Source organism: Triturus cristatus, chromosome 1_1 (assembly GCF_964204655.1).
Source record: "Triturus cristatus chromosome 1_1, aTriCri1.1, whole genome shotgun sequence".
In the NCBI taxonomy this organism is placed as follows: Eukaryota; Metazoa; Chordata; class Amphibia; order Caudata; family Salamandridae; genus Triturus; species Triturus cristatus.
This window is the reverse complement of record NC_140579.1, coordinates 1,049,261,795-1,049,280,057: the sequence shown is the minus strand read 5'-3', so window position 1 is coordinate 1,049,280,057 and position 18,263 is coordinate 1,049,261,795. Positions and strand designations below refer to the sequence as shown.

The window sequence follows — 18,263 nt, the reverse complement described above, 5'->3', positions numbered from 1 at the left end:
GGACATACTGCGTTTGCAATTTAATCCTATTGCTTTAAGGTGACTTTTGCTATAAACATGCAGCTCTGTAATGCCTACCTCACCGGTATCTTGTTATAACAACATTTTTTCTCTGGGAGCCATGCTATGGTGACACCAGGCTCCAGCATTGATGGGTGTGCAGCACTAAAGAGCCAATGACTTCGAGATTAATGGGGCACGAATGTGAAGTCAAATTCTTTCAAACTGCTGTGGATCACGAAGAAACACAGCGAAAACTGTGATATAATCATGTACTCTCTGGATAGGAAAGACCCCAGAATAATTGTCGAAGCTAAATCCATTCAACAAGATTCATTTTGTTAAGGTTAGGCTGCCAGCAGGAGTCAAGCTAGGGGTTCTCCTCTTATCCATTCCTCAGAGACGAATACAGAAAGAAGACCCTCTCTATGATGCATCTTCCCATTCAAATGTCGCAAATATCCCAGTTTTGAACTTTATGCAGGACAGGAATCAACATTTTGGGTTCCATTCTGCATTGGGCATACCCAATTAAGGGTGCTCCACAGCACAGATTTGGAAGTGTATTTGATAAACCTCTAGTGTGCCGGATACCTCTACCTGCACACATAACTAGTGAAGTTAGACTATTGCTCCTAGACTTGCCTAATCATCAGAATGTTTTAGATATGCTTTCAAGTGTCTCTCTCATAGCCGATTATTTTGAGGATGGTAATTGTTACCCTGCATATAATTTAAATAATCTATGTGCTGAAAACTATCAGTGAACCAGGGCATTGTTATCCACGGACACAGAGACCACCTCTGCAGAGAACTCTCTCCAGGAGAAGTTCTCCATCACTTTACTTACGAGAACTGAAATTAGCTTAAGCCAATCCATGACATAAATAACGAACGTGGAGAAAGTGTTTAGTTATAATCCTGTCTAGAGCGAGTTTCCAGACTGAATAATAGGGTGTCACACCTGCTCGCTGTGTAGCGGCGTCACTATGGGGGTGTGGGGGGTGCAGACCGCACCGGGTGACACCCTCACATGGGGTGACGCCAACAGGGCCGGTGTGTGCAGAGCAACCTAACCTTTCAGGAGGAGGAGGTGCCTGTGCGCAGTGCGCACTTTCTCCTCCTCCACCGCGTCTGCGCTCCTCTCTAGGCCCGGGTGCAGGCGGCTGATGTCATTCCCGCATGCGCATTGGGCCCTAAAAGTGCGCGTGACTGGCCTGCAGCAGCATCACGAGTGACGAGGAGCAGAGGCACTGTCAACCGCCGGTTTCTGGGCCGCCCGCCGACGTAGCCTCCCCTGCCACCAACACAGCAGGTGAGTTTCTCCGGCACCAATTGATTAATGATCGTGGGTGGTCAAGCGGTTATGCTGCCTGTGCTGTGCGAGTTATGATGAGTGAGTGACTTCTTGTGCAGGGCGGAGGCAGTGCGGAGCGAGGTTGCCTGCCTCTGATCACCGAGTTGTGGGCCCATTTTTTGAGCTGTCGGGAGGCCTGCGAAGATGACTTTCAGGCACAGCAGCTCTGTGTACATGCTGAGGTCTCTCACCTGCTAGCCCGGCAGTTCTTCTCTTACTGAAAACAGTGGCTGCAAGACAGGGTTCTCACTCTCTTTCCTCTCCTTTCTTTTATTTGCTTCCCTGTGAAATGGATCCAAAAAAGAAAATCACTTTTCCTGGAAAATCAATGTCGTATTTTTCTGACATTTAATTCCAAAGTGCAGCATCGGGAATAAAAGTTTAAAAATATGAAAAAGAAATAACTAAATAAAGTAAGGCAGAGTGGTAGCAAACTGGCCAGATTGATTTTATTTACACCCAAACACATTAGTGCCACTTTTACAGAGTTTTCCAGTGAAGCGCTATTTTTGTTGTCTTGGCTTTGTTTTCCCTGGGCTTAGAACTAGGGCACCAATCCTGGAGGTACTGCAATGTGAGGATTGAAAAACAAAATTTGTACTGCTGCTCTGCATCTAGAGATGTTGTCTTTCTTTACCATACTACTTACGTTTTGTAAGGATATAAGCAATGGCCATTGGAATGGGTCCAATCAAGGCCCTGTTGTCATGTCCTTAACTTTTCAGGCAAAAGCACTCACTGATTTCTGAACAGTGAGTGTAAAAGCGTTAAGGTAACCATGTTGTTCCTGCTTACATTTCACATGGTTTGCAAAATTTTGCATTCCCTATTATTGTTTGCTTTTTCCAGGATGCTGTCACTTTTTTCTTGTAGGCCACAGATTGCTCTTGCCCAGTGCGTAATTTAAATTGAGCCGCATCCCGGTGTTTATAGCTGGCAACAATTGGGTTGTAGTTGAAGGCAGTCTGAGTTTTTCTCAGTGGGGCAGTATGGTGTTCAGTGGGGGAGAGGATGTGGCACTATGGCCAGAGCTGCTGAATTTGGAACTGGGGAACCAGGTTCAGCCTTAATAACCAGTCCACCAGACCACTCTCCTGAGAGAGCACTATCTCATGCTAGACCTTAGAAGGCTTCGCAAGACATTAGAATCCCCGGTGTCGTAGCACCGGCAGGTGAACCCTAGCATTACAAGTGTAGGTTAACTTTCAAGGCTTGTCCACCACTGTTCATACTGAAGTTCACCTCCAGTCTTGCGGGCAGGCCTATGAAGCAGTACACCCTAGAACAGTGACCCTGTCACTGAGATCACAGGACCCTTGAGAAGGGCCAGCTCTAGGGTGGCGCAACCACTGTGACCGCAGCAGGTGATGACTTTAGGTGGAGGCATAATTTTTTCAAGTATATTATGGTTTTTAAAGCGCTTGCTGCCTCCTTCCTGGCCCCAGCAATTTTCGGTAACAATAAAAATGTCATGATGACTCTGGTGATTAATGTTCTTCCTAGAGAGTGATCGGAATTTTGTCTAATGGAAGATTTGACTCAAGGAAAGGTAGCTCAGAGGGTTAATGTACCTGCTGCAAAGAACGTGCACCATGCAGATCACAAAGTGCACATAATGTAAATAGGCCAGTGGGCTACTGCTTTTGTCAGAGAGATCCTTTTGATACTTGCAGTTTATAAGTTAAAATCCTAACATAGAACAGTGAGCTATTAACTGTCATCTACTCCGCAGCAACACAAGTCACATTTTCTATTAACTTTTGATACCTTTGAGCTACAAACAATTTATTAGTTTAAATGGTCAGATGCTGCTGCAGTTCTTGCATTATGAGGCAAATATGGCGGAGCCATTATTATTTAGAAAACATTTGCAAACTAGGATTTTTAGCCATTCCTGTTCGAACTGCTGTTTTGGAAAAGGGAGAAGTGCTGGTGACAGAAACTCCATAGCTCGGAGACAAATGGCTTGTGCTTCCACATTTTATCGTATTTGGGGACATTCTGTGATTAGAAGCATATCCCGCTTTGTGAATACATTTTTCCGTGAATAACTCCTTATAACCTTAAATAATCATGTGTATCCATTGGTTGATAAAACTGGGCAGTGAAACCAAACAAATACAAAAAATTGGGATGTTTGCGCATTCTGGCCACACCTCTGGCTCCTCCCACTGATCCAATCCTTGGGTTATTCCCGCCCTCTGATTCTCCGCCCACAGTTCCCCTACTTTTTTCCCTCCACTTCAACCACTGATATATCGTGTTGCTGGGTAGTGGGAACACCACACCAGGACAAAATACCATACCTATGATGTTATAAATTCCAATAAACTGTTGACTAGCAGGTAGCCCACTCTACAACCTGATTAATGAGTCATTATTAAGGCTCCCTGTTTTCCGTTTTTACTGATTTTTACAGATAAATACAGACAGAACACCATTTGTTTTCTTGTCTGTATTTATTTATAAATGTGGATAAAAACGGAAATTAAGTGCTTTTTGAGTGATTTTAAATACACTTTGCAATGACTGCCAGGCCAATACCTGTGTTGATTGATAGGTAAGGAGGTTAGAAAAAAAGGAATTTTAGTAAACGTGCTTAAACAGCAGTAGATATGCACAAGGCTGATACTGAAATGTGCATATTTTCATATAAGTTAATTGATTTATCTTCTGCAGGTGGTCATATAACTGAAACCAAGCTTGACTGCATATTTATTGGTTATATAAATGCGGAAATATACCAGTTGCAGCTTTATTTTTTCCACAAAACTCATAATAAATATGGATAAATACAGATAAAGTTGACAAAAAATAAATATGGATAAATACAGACGGAAATGTCAAAAAAATAAATACCATAAAACCGGGAGCCCTAGTCATTATCACACTGTTGTTAACAGGCACATTTTGTAAATATAGGACCTACATTTACAAACGTTACTAAGGACTCTATATGGTCCCGTTATTTGCCAACTGTGTCCACTGGCGGACTCAGAGCGGAGGAGGTCCATGCGGTAAGTCGTGAGGGGGTGACACCATGAGTTACCCGCACCGGGTGACACCAACCCTAGTGACGCCACTGTCGCTGTGCGTTCCTGCCTGGCATAGAAGCTGGGGATTTGTGTGACTGTCCGGTATCAGAAGTGTTGATTGCATTAATATACCTTTCGTATAAGCACACTTCATAATCGGATGCCACTATCAGCAGGAAACACTAATTTTCGCGTTGGAAATCTTCCAAGCAGTGGCAGTCTCGAGACATTTTATGGGGGCGCACCAAAGGCAGTGATTAAGTGAAAAAGAATGGGCTCTTTAAAACCAACAAAAACAGTCCGTAGTCAACAAAAGCTTCAGTTTTCACAGACCAGGTTTAATGATCCAAAACAAACGGGATTAGCCTCTAATAACTGCTGTCGGGTCAGTTTTTGTGTCTGAAAATCCATGATAGTTTTATACATGGAAATAAAGACAGAGAGGCCATTTTGCATTAAAAAAAATAGTAACTACGAGATTTGTCGACCCAAATTCTACTGAGGGGTGAAAGAACCATGATTTACAAATGCAAACATAGGTTCGTAATTCACAATATGTGTATTAATACGTATAAATCGGTTTACACCATAGTGGTGGCACACCACTATGGTGTAATATTATGGATGAGTTAAGGTGCTTTCAGGGGTAGGGGTTATGTGTTCCAGGATGGCAATAACTTGGAAAATACTTGATAAGCCACCCTTGAGGCGACCAGAGGTTTGCTCCTTTCAGTAGCAAAAGCAAATATGTTTTCACAGTGGGGCTGAGTATGCCCCCCCCCCCCTCCCCCCTAAATTGGTTGGGATGCAGGGGAAGCGGTTTCCTGAACGAGGAATAAGTTGGTTACTAAATCATGTGCAGTTGATAGGGGATTTTCGCATCAGAAAACATACGTGCATCTTTGTTCACGTGACAGCACAGTTATCTTATGCACATTTGTGTAGCACCGACTTCCGTTGGTGTGGCACTGAAGTGTTTTCTTCATCTGGAAGCACTTTTTGTGCAGCTCTGTACTTTGTGTCGATCAGCTTAGTCTGTATTTTTATTGTGTATGGTTGGAAGAGAGAGTTGTTAACCGACTACTTTAGTAATGTCAGTCAATTACTTTTATTCGATCAATAAAAGATCATAAAAAGAGAGAGACTACTTTAGTAATGGTTTGAGCTGGTAAATGTGAAAATAAAGGAGCCTGGCTACGTTTGATGAAGCTGTGACTGTGACATCTTCCAACTTCTGTGGATTCAGAGAAAGTAAGGCATTTACTTCAGACGTAGGAGTAAACCTACAGGATGGAATTTCTGACACAGTTTTGTGAATCCAATTCACATTTTGGAGAAGATTTTCAATTTTTTTTGAATTCTCAAAATATTCCAGTGATATTGTTATAGAAAGTGCCATGAGGCTGCAACAAACGTGCTATATTACAGAAGCGAGTGCAATGGCAAAACAGCTTTTAGGAGACACTCTGAATGTGTGTCACATAGATGGAGCACACAGTCAGTGTGCTCCCCAAACTAGTCCCTCGGAAGAAAGCGAAGGACGTCGGAGACTTTCGCGGCACCCATCTGCAGGCAGGTATTGCTACTCACCGCCCTTGTGGTGATCTCTTTCACCTTTTCAGTCTGACATTGGGCCTCTGCCTGCATTAAAAGGCCAGTGACGTCAAACAGCCATCTTACCTTTCACTAATGTGCTCTTCACTGTGCAGGTGTGAATTCGTACCTACATTAGAGTGCACTGTTCTAGTCTGCGTCTGTTCCTCCTAGTAAAGGATGTGCTGCAGCGCAGAGGGAACAGTGCCCCCTATCTGGAATTTGGCCCCAGGAGTTCATCTGGGACGTTGAGAAAATTGCAACTTTCAAGGAGTACTTACATATAAAAACCTTTACACGTTTGTAAATATTCATAGTAGATCTTTAGGAATATGTAAGTGCTTAACATATTCACACCTGTTTACGTTTTATTTTAGTCTCAAGGAAAATATTTTCCCTATGGAGTAACCTCTTCCCTTACACCCCAACCACCAGATCCAAGCGAAGAATGCACCTTAAAAATGTCTGTGAATACTGACAAACATAGTCATGGTTCACCTACTTTACCCAGCATTCCTGCCTTGGAACGACCTGTGACTGCCCCTGGAAACAGAGGATCTGATTTAGATGTTGGTGGATCTGGTCCAACCATCGCTTTTCCGACGGTATTACTGCCCACTGGCTTGGCGGTTCACCCGCTGTATTTAGCTGTTAGCGGGTCCTTGGAAGGAAGACTGTCGGAGTCCCGCCATCTCTGCCAGAATCTTCCTCCCACGTCAACAGTGTCATAAGCAGAAATGAATGTCAAAGGGAGTCCTACCAAGCTGATCACAATGTGCCTTTCCGTCGAGGAAACTGTGGCGGGGAAACCTCCAAACTCAAGTTGCCGGAAACTAGGAAAAAGAGGTGAAAACGTACCTTTTTCCAGGTTCCCACTTCTGTTTCCATCTTGAACCCCATTGTCTAGGTCATTCCTGTGCTGCTGCTACTTGACCTCGAAGTTTAGCATCCCTGTTGTCGTCGGAATCTAAGGTGGGCTTCTGTGTCACTTGTCTCACTATGATTTGTGTGTAACATTAGCTCTCGCCTTGTGTATTTTTACAGTGCTCTTACATACAATTTTTTTATGTGTCATCTTACAACTTATGGTAAAATGTACACACCTGTAGTGACACATACAAAATATTTATTTGGTGCTTGTGGGTGTTGTGCTTGTGGAGACTTTGGGTGTACATACAATAGTGTGTGTAAGTTGTTGGTGTGCAATGCTATATGCAAAATGAATGGCATTACATATTACCTACATATACATATTGACAGAGTCACAACATATATATGTATTGAGATAAAGATATGTAGTACTTACCTCTCTTCACACCGCTATGGCCTCACTCCGTAAGTACTTCGCCACCAGGACACCACTAGCACAAAGGGAACACCTGAATCGACTCGGCACAAACCCGTCGGCCTGTCGGCGACAGAGTACTCTTAGTCAGCTGAGAAGACAGCCGCCGTGTTTGTAACCAGTCTGTTTATGCCATATCTAAATACGGTGGGCAGACCAATGTCAGATCGACGGATTACGTTGAACCGCCTCCGCAGGACGAAGGTAATCCAGCCAAGATCTAAATCAGGCCCAGAATTATCCAACATTATTTTACACTCTGCTGGTGTTGGGGAAATGTACCCAAAAGTGAGCACACTGGTGCATGGTCACCCTCACGTCCTCGGGTCGGAAGACTAACAAAAAGAGAGATCGGCACTGGAGTCGAAGTTAAACAACTAGTTTATTAATCACTCATGAGTGGGACCACGTCCACACAACACTCTCAAGTGTTGTAGGAGGAGGTACACTGGATTCACAAACCATCGTCCTTATATACAGTTTTGTTGCAATGTAAGCATATGGACAGAAATGGAAAGAACGAGTTTAAACACAGAAATAGCAATCGGCAAACAAGGGCAGATGGATGACCACTTGGTCAGCAAATAGGGAGGGGAGCAGGAATGCCTATGGTAGCAGTAAACAGTCAACAGATAACATCTAAGACCAGGTGCACCGGTAGCTACAAACCCCCAGCACGTACATTGTTTAGCCATTTCGGAAGAGGTCAACTAGAGTTGATGACACAAGCAGAGTGAAAAGGCGAACAGCAGAGGACAAAAGAATTACGAAGTGAACAAAATGGACACCACAGCCAAAATGGCTGTTGCTTATGCTAAGTAAAATATTACACATTTCCACAGTGTCATATAATGTGTATAGACGCACTTGTGAATCATGTGATACGAGCACCTAAGGTCGATTTACTTATGCAAATTCCTTTGTGAATTGAAACAGATAGTAAAGACTTAATAAAATAATGTGTATTAAAGCTCATTACTGTCCAGTTCTTGACATTTTTGGTTCGGTTTAGAAGTGTTTATCTTATTTTATGAACTTTTAGAGAATGCAGTAGTCAGATAGTTGGAATTTGAGAGAAACGGCAAGTAGTGTAAATGGATGACTACAAAGTGGAGAGCAAATAAAAGAAATGGATGTACAAATAGAGATTCCACCAGGGTGGGAGTGATGAAAGGCACCTGAGATGACTGTGTTCCTGTGCTTTAATACTCTCTCGTTTTATTTCAAGGAGGTCTCACCACTCTCAGGAGGACAGCACAGAAGTTTACTTCCCCTTTCGGTCTGACTCCGCCTCCTCCAGGAGAAGCCTCCAGGTGTCTGACAGTATCGAGATTGAAGGGTTAGAGTCCAGCCAGAGCCAAGCCAGGTGCAGGGGCGGCTGGTGACATCTGAAATTGGTGGGCGGAAAAGTTTAGGATAAGTGTTATGTCAATAGCGAGTGAGCCGACTATCATAGGAGGGACTCGAGGGGAGAGGGACTTGCAAAGTTTAGAGCAAATTTGAGAGGGCAAGAATATTTCTAAAGCAATTCTGAAGGTGTAGACTTGAAATATGCACATACATTACAAAATACCCCATATCTTACAGCACTAAACCTATCCCCCTTTGACTGTAGTGTACACATAGTAGTTCAACATGTAAGCTTTTAATTATCTTACCAGGTAAATACTACACCCTTACCACCACATTCCTGATGAACGAGTGTAGTGCATTTGTGACACTTGTCTTGTGCTACCTTTGGATTTTACACAATCCCTAAGATTTCAGTCACAGCATTGATGGCAGCACCCCCACTCTGAAAATTGTTCCAGCACCCCTGCTGCCTTCAGTTATCGCAGACCAGATCAATAGACCTTAAGTCGATGCACTTTCATTGTGGGCCTGTCTGCCACCAGCAACACGTGCGTTCTTTTAACCATAGATGGTTTTGTTTGATTCAGACAAAACTGTAAAATGAGTTGCCAAAGAAAACCACATGATGTCAGTATTGCATGCGCTTCGTAATTTAAAAAATGAGCTAGTTTAAACAGGAATGTAAAACAGAATGTGTCTCCCTCGAAAGCCTTTAAAATAGGACAGGAAAGAGACATCACACCTCAAACGTACCTACATTAGTTCACGTCCAGTAGCATTCTAAACGCATTTTCAACAAGGTTCTCCCTTTTCAAGTGGCAGTTTACAGTGAGCTGCCTGCACCGTATGAACACCACCTCCCAACAGAACAAGCTTAAGATGGAGCCCCGAGGTCAGCCTGGCGACGAGTGCAGCCCCTGGACACCGGGGAGGCCAAGCCGCTTCCACAGGCTTCCACTGTGCAACGACTTTACCAGCAGGTCTGCCCAGTCCGGGAGTTCAAAAAAAGGGAAAAAGCTTACCTGCACATGTGTCGTGTTGTTTGAAACCACGGCTGCAGGCGCCTTTTTCCAGCAACAAGCACACCCCTCCCGGAAATAGGAGCCGAGCTGCCTGACAAACTGAAACTAAATGGATAGCCACTCCCGGTCGCCTCGGCCTTACCCAATGAGAAAGCCTCATTTACGGAGGCAAAAGGAGTGCTGTAATTGTTACCACCCCCTGCACTCAGTGCACTGTGAGCCAGCCCTGCCCCTTCCCATTACTCTGAATGGCGCTCCACTGACCGCGCCCTGGGCCAATTCATTATCGCCCCATTTGAAACCTATTTACTGCTGCTTCTTTCAGCCACTCCCACAAGGCTGATGTCACCCCCCTCCTCGCTCCTCACTTGTGCCTCGAGGGCGAGGAATAGTTCTCGCCCAGCTTTTGCACATGCGCACATTGCGCAGGAAGACTCTGGGTCCGGGACAAAGTATAAGTAAGTAAAAATATATATATTTTTTTTTTCTCAAAGGTGTTTTTTATTGAGGTATAGAACAAGATAAAATAAAATAAAATAATTTTTTTAAAAAACCATACGCGGCAATCCCGCAACAATTCCCACGCAGGGGAGATGCACAAATTGAGGGGGGCCGCTATGACTAGCAAATGTCCAGCTGTCCGGCCCAGCTAAGCTACAAGTCTGAAGGAAAAGAATAGGGTCCAAGTCCAGGCCTCCCATACAGAGGTTATACGGGCATCTGAATTCCGCCCACCAAAAATGTACAGCAGCAGTCCAGTTACCGGGGCCGGACCAGCCAATCCCATTATTTCAGGCTCTCCCCTCTTGCTGTTTGGGACTGGCACAGTAACCCAAAAGAACTAAAATGAAAACAGGGAAAAAGCCCCTAACTTCCCCAACAACCGTCCACCCCCCACCCTACCCTCCAGTGGTGACAGCACACAATCACACTTCAGCAATCATCCAATGATATTCATACTTGGAACAGATGGAGGGCTCGGACAGAGGGCGGGCACACAGCAGCTGGTAGCCCTCTAGACAGAAAGCGCACCAAGGGCCCCCAACGGAAAATTACATTTTTGAAGTCCCCCAGAAATATGTCCGTCATTCGCTCCATGCTTAACAACCTCCACAATTTCGCATGCCACAAAGAAGTCGCCGGGGCTTCCCTCTTTTTCCAGGCCGCCGCCAGAGTGGTTTTAGCCGTCCCTACGCAAAGCCAAAAGATCTTTTTGTCCGCTCGTGTCTGATGTTCGAGAAGCGGGTCCCGAATGCCCAACAGCACATGCTCCAGGGAATCCCTTATCGGGTATCCCAAGATATCCTTAATATGGGACAAGATCTCTTCCCAATAGGGGCGGAAGGATGACCGGGCAGTCCCACCAAATATGGCGGAAGTCCCCCAACAAGCCACAGCCCCTCCAACATCTGTCCGAGGAGTTGGGGAAGATGTGATGGAGCTTGGCGGGGGGAGGTACCAATCCATCATAGTTTTAATATGCGCCTCCCGAAGTTCCATCGAGTGGTTGTGTTTGGCCAGGTCCCGCCACAGATGGGACCACTCCGCATCCGTGATGGCACGCCCAAGGAGATCCTCCCAATGACCCATATATCGGGGCCTAGACGAGACAGCGGTGGTCAGGAGGTGGCTATAGATGAAAGAGATGGCCCCGCGCATGGTCGAGGTTCGGGAAAGGAAGGCCTCAAAGGAGGTGAGCGGCCGAGTCGCCGCATCCCGGACCGACGGAGACAGGGCCCAGTGTAACAATTGGGCGTGGTGGAGCCGCTCCGTCTCGGCAATCCCATAGTCCCGCCCACAATTCGGGAAAGTCAGCGGGGCATAGCCGTGGAACAGATGCGTGAGGGCTAGGCAGCCTCCCTCCCTCCAGGCATCGAAAGGGCCCTCCCGAAGCGCAGGCGGAAAGGCCGGATTGAAATGTATGGGAGTGAAGGGCGATGGGAAAGTAGTCCATCGCTGGTCTCCTGAAACCGAATCCCAGACCTTAAGGGCGGTGCCGGTAGGGGTGCTAATGTAAACATTCTTGGGCCTATCCCCCTTAGGCTTCCACACCAGGTCCCAGATCGTGCGACCCGCCACACTCCTACCCATGTGGAGCCAATGCTTCTCCAAAAGGGGTTGGGTCCACTCCACGAACACCCTCAGTTGCGCTGCCTTATAGTAGAGATGCAGGTCAGGGAGGCCCACCCCCCCCCTCCGCCCGCGGTCGCCGGAGAGTGGCAAAGGAAAATCGAGCCCAGCCCCCCTGCCACACGAAGCGAAGCATGAGAGTCTTTATGCGGCCAAAGAAATCCCCGTCTAGAACAATAGGGAGAGCCTGGAATAAATATAAGAGCTTCGGGAGGAGCGTCATCTTAATCACATGGATCCTGCCCAGCCAGGAGATAAACAACGGCTTCCATCGCTGCAAATCAGTTTGGATAGTCGCCAGGAGCGGGGGGAAATTGGCTGAGTACAGCTTACTTACCGTGGGGGTCAAGCGAACCCCTAGATACAATAGGGAAGATTGGGACCACGGTAGGGGCGAGAGTGGTTGGAGACGGTCCACCTCCGCCGACGAGAGCGTGAGATTGAGGATATAAGATTTGCCGTAATTGACCCGAAACCCCGCCACCTCCTCAAAGTGCGCCAGGGCCCTCTGCACATGGGGGATGGAGTGCGCCGGATCCGCAAGGGAGAGGAGGACATCGTCCGCAAACAAAGAAATCTTGTGCTGCTCCCCCGTGAAGGGCAGTCCCCGTATATCCGGGTGTTCCCGGATTGCCAGTGCTAGGGGCTCGATACTCAGGGTGAACAACAAGGGGGAGAGGGGGCAACCCTGCCGCGTACCCCGCGAATGCGAGAAGAAGGGGGACAAGTACCCATTCACCGCGACTCTAGACCGGGGGCCGCTATAGTTGGCTTTAAGCATGGTCAAGAACCTGTCCGAGAATCCAAAGGTTTGAAGAGTCCGGAACAGGAACTGCCAGTCCACCCGGTCGAATGCCTTCTCGGCATCCAGGCCAATCAATACCGCCGGAATGTTAAACCGGTTGGCCTTCTCAATAAGGTGGACCACCCTTCATCATGAGTTTGCCGCCCCTTGATGAAGCTCGATTGGTCAGGGTGAATTAACGCCGGCATCAGGTCTTGTAAGCGCGACGCAAGAATGGAAGAGTAAAGTTTAGCATCGATGTTGAGAAAGGCTATCGGCCTGAACGACGTACAAACAGAGGGATCTTTGCCAGGTTTGGGGATCACTGAGATGACCGCTTCCGCCATGGAGACCGAGGACACCCCTAAGTCGGCCATTTCATTATACAGGCAAACCAGGAACTCACAGATGTCCACAGCAAAGGACTGATAGAAAAGGGCCGTGAACCCGTCCGCACCAGGCGCCTTGTGGGGCTTCAGAGATTTAATGGCACCCAACACTTCCTCCCTAGTAATGGGGGCAGAGAGCAGGTCATTCCATTCAGTAGAAACGCGAGGGAGCGGAAGAGCGCGTAGATAGTCCTCTTGGGCAGCGGTGTCCAGGGCGTCCCCCGAGTACAACGTTGCATAGAAGTCCCCGAAGAGTTCTGCTTTGGTCGCGTCGTTGTGCTGCAGCAAGCCGGTGGCGTCCCTCACGCCCCCTATGTACTCCTTCTCCCGTTTATGACGTAGTTGGCGGGCTAAGTGCCTCCCCACCTTATTCCCCTGGGAGTAAGAGAGATGGCGAAGCTTCAGGAGAGTGAACTCTGCCCTGTTATTATAGTGGGCCCGGAGCTTGCCCCTGAGAGCAGTAAGGGAGCGCAACAGTTGCCTGGACGGATTGGCCTTATGCGCCCGCTCCAGCGTTGAGAGCTCCCGCTCCAGCGCTTCCCGTTCCGCCCTCCGCAGCCTATTGAGCGCTGCATTAAGGGCCAAGCAGCTACCCCGAACCGGCGCCTTAAAGGCGTCCCAGGTAGTGAAAATCGAGGTGTCCTGCACCGGGTTGAGCTCAAAGAATTCCCGAATCGCCTTACGAAGTTCTTTGCAGGAAGACTCATCCCGCACCAGGGACGCCGGAAAATACCATCTTCGCGGCGCAGACCCCTCCGGAGCCCACTGGAGGCCCAGCGCCAACAGGCTATGATCAGAGACGGAGAGGGGAAAATCTTAGCTTCCCTCAGAGACCCCTGGAGGGACTGGCTATAAAAAACATGGTCGAGTCGGGAGTAAGAGTGGTGCACATGAGAAAAGAAGAGGTAATCACGAGAGAGGGGGTGCAGAGAACGCCACCCGTCCAACAGACCCAGCTCCTCAAGCCGCTGACGTGTCTCCTCAGAAAAGAGGCCGGTCTCGGCTCTCCGCTGGTGAGAACAGTCCAAGTCCCTATCCCAGACCAAATTGAAATCGCCCATTATGAAGAGGCCCCCCTCCATAAAGTCCTCCACCGAGCGCAACAAGTCCAGGAGAAACCTATTTTGCCCAGCGTTAGGGGCATACAACACCAGGAACGTGCAAGTCCTGACGAGGAGTACTCCTTTAACAATGAGCCATCTGCCCTCCTTATCGCCACGCACCCCCAGAGGCTGAAACTGAAGGGTCGAACGGAACATCAGGGCCACTCCCCTGTGTTTCGACGCCGCCGAAGACCTATAAATAAGGGGGAATTGCCTATGTTTGAGGCGAGACTCGTCCCTCCGGGACAGGTGAGTCTCCTGAAGCCCCACCACATCCAGGTGGTGATCCAGGGTGTATTTCCAGACCTTCTGGCGTTTCTGGGGAGAGTTCAGCCCCTTCACATTCCAAGTACCTAGGGTAACAGGCATCCTACATAACTCTCCTCCCCCTTCTCCGCCAGAGCCCCCCACTCACACCGCAGCTCCCTCACCCGTCCCTCAGCGCGATCAAAACTCCCCCCTCCCCCCTGCGAGGGTCAGCAGTGCACACCAGGACAGCAGCCCCCGACTCACAGCGCATGGAGACTCCAGGTCGCCTCCCAAGTCGTCGTGCGTCTCCTCAGTCCCATCAACCATATGTCACCTCGCGCCCTGCCATATCAGTCAGTCAGAAAACTTTATTTCGGCAAAATTGCCATAAAAGTGCAGACATCACATTTAAAAAGAATCAACATATATAATCAATAGTCTTAAAACCTCTCATAAAACAATAATTTAAGTCGTTGTATGTACATAAAAAGTAAATGATGTTTAGCACAAAGATACAGTAAAAAGGTACATGGCTTGCAAAAAAAGGGAAAAAGACGTTACAATACTAGATGTTTTCTTGTTACCCACATTGAAAAAAGGTATTTCGCGGTTACTGTGACGAATAGGGGTGAGGTATCAGATTTCATTACCCTGTGTAGGTCTCTATAGTTTCTTACACCAAGATTTTTGGCTAGTTGAATGATCCATTTTTTGCGTGGGTTAGTGTAGGCCTTGCAAAAAAATAATACATGGACCTCTGTTTCTTCATTCAGACTACACCCTGGGCAAGGACGAATTATAGAACCTTCCCATTTATTCGTCCTGGAAAACAAAGGGAGGGATCCATGCCTAAATTGAATGTAAAGTTTCTTGGCAAGCAATGGTTGGATCAAATCCAGTGCGGGCTCAAAGCTGTAGCTTAATTTCATTTCGAGGAATACAGAGGTCATGTTAGTGCTAGGCTCTAGGCGTAGCATTTGGATCATTTTGTATTCCTCTATCGCTTTTGCCAGCTGTTTTTTTGTTAGGACAACACAGGTCTCCTCTGGATTATGCCAAAGGTCCTCCCTTCCAATTGCGCCTAAAAACTTTTTAATATATGCAAGCCACGAAATGGTACCAGCCCCTGGGAGTGTCATAATTGATTTTAGTTCCTCCCTAAAGTTAGTAAGTTCTGGTGTGCTCCACAAACGGCGCCAATACATGACCGGACGGGAAGCAACCAGATCCGCTATTGGGCGGATTCCAAGATCCATCCTAAGTGGTTGGAGGGGAGTACTATTGGGTAGTGCTAAAAGTTGTCTCATAAAATGATTTTCTGACCTTGCTAAGGACTGGACTGCACTATATCCCCAAAGTTCAGCGCCATACGTCGCCACTCCTCTTGCCTGTACCTTATAAACCTCTACAAGCGGGCCGATTAACTTTATCGGGCTGTCCCGGTACATCTTCAGGATTCCCCCAGAAACTTGGGCCAGTTTCAAATTAGCCTTTAGAATCTGGGCTCCCCAATCCATTTTGTTACTTAATGTAAGCCCCAAATAATCAAAGACCGATACTCGTTCCAACGGTAGATCGTCGAGCTTTGGGATCGGGCAGCTTGTGGTATCCGCGTGCAGAGCCATGTATTTGGTCTTGTTGACATTGATGACCAGGTTCCTGTTTCTGCAAAATGTTGCAAAACCCTCCAATACTCTTTCCATTCCCATTGCAGTCTTGGACAGGAGCAGAGTATCGTCTGCAAACATTAGTGCGGGTATTTTCCTACCTGCTAGCCCAGGTGCCTCTATATCTGTTAGCGCTAGCAGTTCTTCCACAAGGCCATTTAAAAAAAGAGAGAAGAGGGTCGGAGCAAGCACACAGCCCTGCCTCACTCCTCTTTCAACGGGGAAGGGAGATGTTAATTCACCTTTTTGGCCATACCTTACCCTGGCAAAAGTGCCTTTGTGGAGGGTTTCCATAAGATAGCATAGGTATGGAGGGACACCCAATCCCTTCAAGAGGTCCCAGAGCTGTAGTCGGTCAACCATATCAAAGGCGGACTTTAGGTCAACAAAAGATAGGTAAAGACTACCTCCTTCCAATTTAATGGATTTCCAATAGATCATCTGAAATCTAAAAAGTTGATCTATTGTTGACATTTTAGCTCTAAAGCCCGCCTGAAGTGGAGTCAGAATGTTAGTCTCTTCCATCCATGCTTGGAGCCTCCCCAATATGACGCGTGCAAAAATCTTCTGTGCCACGTCTATTAAACTGATCGGCCTATAGTTAGCCGGATCCAGGGGCGAACCCTTTTTGTGTATCGGAATAATCTCAGCCCCAGCCCAAGTATGAGGCGGTGGCATTCCTAAAAAAATAGCATTAAAAAGATTCTGTAAATAGGGAACCCATACAACCTGTTCACTCTTATACAAGTCACCCGGAATCCTGTCTAGGCCAGGGGCCTTATTAGGGAGGACTTTTTTCAGGGCCAGTTCAACCTCTCCTAGAGAGCATAAAGCGTTATCACCCATGATCGAAAAAGGGGCTTGCCTGGGTCGGGATTCATAATGGTCTGAGCCAATTAAGTTACTGGCATAGAGGGCTTGGAAATGTCGGCGCCATACGTCCTCCCCTAAATTAGGTTGGACTGCAGCTTGGGGGGCTGAGGACCCGGTTTTAACCAGGTACCAAAAGGCCCTGGAGTCCCTTTTTCTTAATGTATTAGAGATTTCCTCCCATCTATTGTGCTCCCATTCCTTTTTTGCATCAGTGATCACTTTCTTATAGTGGCCCCTCGCCTCCTTAATCAAATCCTTGTTTCCCCCTTTTAAATTTGCTAGGAGTGATGACTTTGCTTCACTACAAGATTTAGTGAACCATAGAAGTCTCTCTCTAGGATTTCGTGATTGCCTCCTTTTTCCCCGGTGGAAATGTCCCTCTAAGGTTGCACATAGCTCTACATGAGTTGAGCCAATGATGCCCAAATCTGGAGGGGTGATTCCCACAGCAGCATGATCTAATGCTCGCTTTAAAAGCGGGAAAATCTCCCTGTACATATCACCAAGCTCGGTTTGGGATTGGGCAAGCTTGTCCCATCTAACTCTCCGACCTCCGCATGATGTAACCAAAGGGGAAGGAAAATTAATACTCCTAGATTGATTTGGGGAGTTGTCATAACCTTTCAGAGTGAGGACAAGGGGATTATGGTCACTTTCGCTGCGATTTATCACCTGGAAATCCAGAGCCCTAGACCACATATCCAATTTAATCATTATATAGTCTATAACGGAGGTATAACCATTCCGCTGGAATGTAGGTTTACCAGGGTTATCCACTGGAAACCTTCCATTGCATGCCCTCAGAGAATAGGTAAGGGTTAGTGTGGTGAGTTGCAGAACCAAAGGTGTCCATCCCTTCGTAGGATATGTGTTACTAGGGGGAATTGCCCATTCTTCGTCCTCTTCTTGGGTGACTAAGCTAGACACACCGTTCAATGGTTCAAAGTGGCAATTAAAGTCACCACCTATAAGCAAATGTTCATGATTAGGTAGAATACACAGCAAGTCGTCTAATTTTGACAGGGTACTAGATTTTTGGCCATTCTTCACGGGGCGAGAATAGATGTTGATTACATTAAGCTCGGGATTATCCCGAAATGTTAGGGCTATACACATAATGTCCAGTGAACCAGTATCAATTACTCTGATTCCGCAGTCCAGGTGTGTTTTCACCCACAAGCACAATCCACCTGAGGGTCACCCTCTTGTGGCCCTTACTGCCGGCACCCAGTACGCGACGAAGCCGAGGCGATGGCATGCTTGCATTGCCCAGGTTTCTTGGAGGAGGTATATGTCGTGTCCGTCTATGAACTCCGCCCAATCCGGGCAGTTCAACAGGTTAGCAATGCCTGCCAAGTTCCAG

The 18,263-nt window shown here is 47.1% G+C and overlaps 1 long non-coding RNA gene across 1 annotated transcript in view; it reads left to right on the top strand.

Moving 5' to 3' along the window:
• Nucleotides 1-1,207: 1,207 nt before the first annotated feature.
• Nucleotides 1,208-18,263, top strand: part of LOC146871503 (uncharacterized) — a 67,903-nt gene continuing 50,847 nt past the window's right edge. Inside the window, exon 1 of the long non-coding RNA XR_014981006.1 lies at nt 1,208-1,315. This is a non-coding gene — a long non-coding RNA (uncharacterized LOC146871503). The remainder of the gene's footprint in view (nt 1,316-18,263) is intronic.